The sequence below is a fragment of the Antrostomus carolinensis genome, unplaced genomic scaffold (assembly GCF_000700745.2).
Source record: "Antrostomus carolinensis isolate BGI_N321 unplaced genomic scaffold, ASM70074v2 scaffold2168, whole genome shotgun sequence".
Taxonomy (NCBI): domain Eukaryota; kingdom Metazoa; phylum Chordata; class Aves; order Caprimulgiformes; family Caprimulgidae; genus Antrostomus; species Antrostomus carolinensis.
In genome coordinates, this window is record NW_010333478.1 from 8,514 (window position 1) to 11,195 (window position 2,682).

General features: G+C 43.9%; 1 protein-coding gene across 1 annotated transcript in view; it reads left to right on the top strand.

Moving 5' to 3' along the window:
- The window catches only part of LOC104529518 (nucleolar pre-ribosomal-associated protein 1), a gene marked incomplete at its 5' end in the record, with an annotated part of 20,389 nt that overhangs the window by 7,603 nt on the left and 10,104 nt on the right, over positions 1–2,682 (top strand). The window lies entirely within an intron of this gene.

Sequence of the window (2,682 nt, forward strand, 5' to 3'; positions counted from 1 at the left end):
CTCCCTCATAGCTCTTTTAAATGTAGTAGGTTAACCCTATGTAGAGGGACTGATCTGCTTAAGATGAGGAGAGGTTTTTAAACTGGAACTGGAAACAGCTTGGAAGAGACAAAAAGTAAACAAAGATTTATGTTCTCTGATCTATTGAACAACGTTCTGTGTATCACAAAAACCAGCACAATGTAATTATAAAGTAGCATAAGAGGGATCAGTATTCCCCACTGGAAGGGTGTATTTTTTCTGGTGAATGTGTAGAGCTGTATTCTGCATCAGCTATGGTGTCACAGCAATGTGGTAAGTAGAACAGGCATGGGAGGGATGGTACCTTCTGCTGCTACACAGTGACCTGCCTGCAGCTGATAGGACTGCTCTAATCTGGGGCTGCTTTGTGGCTGGTTTTCGGAGCAGTAATTGACTCCTTTCAGCTCTGCTTTCAGTGGGAGCTGGGCAGAGAGGTAGGGCAGGTTGGAGAAGGTGCCCTGCGATGTTGGAGTTCTCTGGGCATAAAGCAGAAGCCACCATTGCTGGGGGAAAGTGCAGTTGTTTCCTGACCAGCGTGAATCTCTGCAGGGGTGTTGATTTCTGTGAGGGACGCTGTGACTGAATGGACTAGGGATCTGGCCTGTGACAGGCTATGGTGATAGGGAAACTTCAGCCAACCCATTTTCCATCAGACAGAGGTGCATGGGGCCACTCTATGTCATGAATAGGCCTGTGCTCAGAATTGTTGGAAAGTTTGATGAGATCTACATGGTGCTTGAAAACTAGTTGCTTAGCCTCACTTTTCTTGTTAGACATGACCCCGCTTTGCATATGCATATCCCTGCAGTACTTCACAGGCACACTGTTTAGAGAGCCCTTAAAGAGCAAAGTGAGACAAATATTGTAAGGAATTTCCTAACCAGTTCCCTCCCTATGTTGATTATGGTTAACCACTGTTGAGTTACAGCTGAATTTGGCTTTCTGCAACAATAATATCAGAAGCGATTGCCAGGCTGATACTGTCTTTCAGTGAAATAATACTTAGAATCCTTCTTTGTTCACCTTATAGTACAGTACCTGTTTTGTGTGTTCTTAGCCTATACTTACCTGTAGTTGTAAACCACTCTGTATAATTTTGACAGCAGTAAAAATAACTGTCTTTTCACTTACTGAGGAAAAAAAGATACCAAAACTATTTGGCATTTTGCAGTAGGATGGATCTTAGATGACCCAGTTAACTCTAGGTCTTTGAGATTGTTATTGATAGAGCGTGGACAGCGAGTGTCTTTTGAACCTGGGTGTAATAGCTGGAAAAAGCACTGCTGTCATCATCACCCACCACCTTAACTGGGGAGAGAGATTTGGTGGCTGTTGGTCAGCGCTCAGCAGCTGGCAAGGACGACTGCCTGTGTGGGAAGCAGTGGGGTAGAGGTAGCTCTTGCACATTGTGTTCTTGCAGAGCTGTGGAGGCAGTGGCTGTCCTGACATAGACTGACTCTAAAATTGGAGAGGGGAAACATAGTTCTCTTAACTGCTCCACTCTGAGTGAGAGTCTGTCTCCTAAGAGGGGCATTTTTAAAGGGCCCAAGTGATTTATGAGTTCAAGCCCCATCGTGCTCCTAAACCATGTCAGCTGCTCTTCAAATTCCCAGTTCCTCTTGATTTATTTGCTCTTTGTACTGGCTGCACAGTGCCCTGTGCACAGTTGTTATATAACTGCTGAATTTCAAAACATAGACTTATTGCACAGTCTTTAATGCTCACTGAGTGAAAAGTAGGTCTGGAGTTGGGCAGATAGCAAGTTCTGTCTAACTTTAGCTCTGATAAGCATCTTGCGGAAAGCTTTTCCATCATGGTTCTCAAGGTACTTTAAACAAACTGTATGTCAGACATAGAATAACTTTTTTTTTAATAATAATAACTTGTTATTTTGTTAGTTCTTGAACGTACTTTCCGAGGTCAACTGGATGGAAAATATTTCCACTGCATTTTTTCAGTGAAAGAAAGTTTTCCAAATAAATCTTTCTGTGACCAGCATGAACTTTACTGCTGGAGTGAGGACCTTGGATTTCACTATGTGGTACCACCCCATAAAATTACGCATTTGGTCTGTCTAGTTGGTGTACATTAATAGTTCTCAAGAACTACAGTCTGAAGGAGAGCCATGTGGTGGCTTGCTGTGAAAGGGCATACAGCACATATTTGATCCTGTACTGAAGAGAGGTTGTTGTGTAGGCCCAGGGCTATGAGGTGAGGTGTCTGTAAGTGCTGGAGAATCCTCTGCAGGCACATGAGTTTTAGATCATCTTTGCGTGTTCACTCGGGATTCAACAGAAAGCATCCATTTCCCAGTGCTTACCTTGCACCCTTGCATCTTGCCTGAAAAGTGGGGAGTGCTGAGTTGTTTTGCCACAGGCAGAAGGTAGCAGAAGGCATAGATTAGGTATCTTTCTGGGCTCTGTTCCTCTTTCTCCTGCCCGTTTGTTGGTACTCCTCTTACCTATCACCATTTTTACTTTGTCAGTCAGGTGGTGGTCTTCCCCAGTGCCTGGAAGTAGGGGAGGGTTGAACTCTATCTTTATGGGCTTTGGTGATGTGAGAGGTATCCCATGCTAACAAACGGGGATCTTTTAGCTCACTAGGAGAATGACTGAGGTGTTTTGAATTATACCAGTTAAACTTGATGTGCTTTGCTGAGGA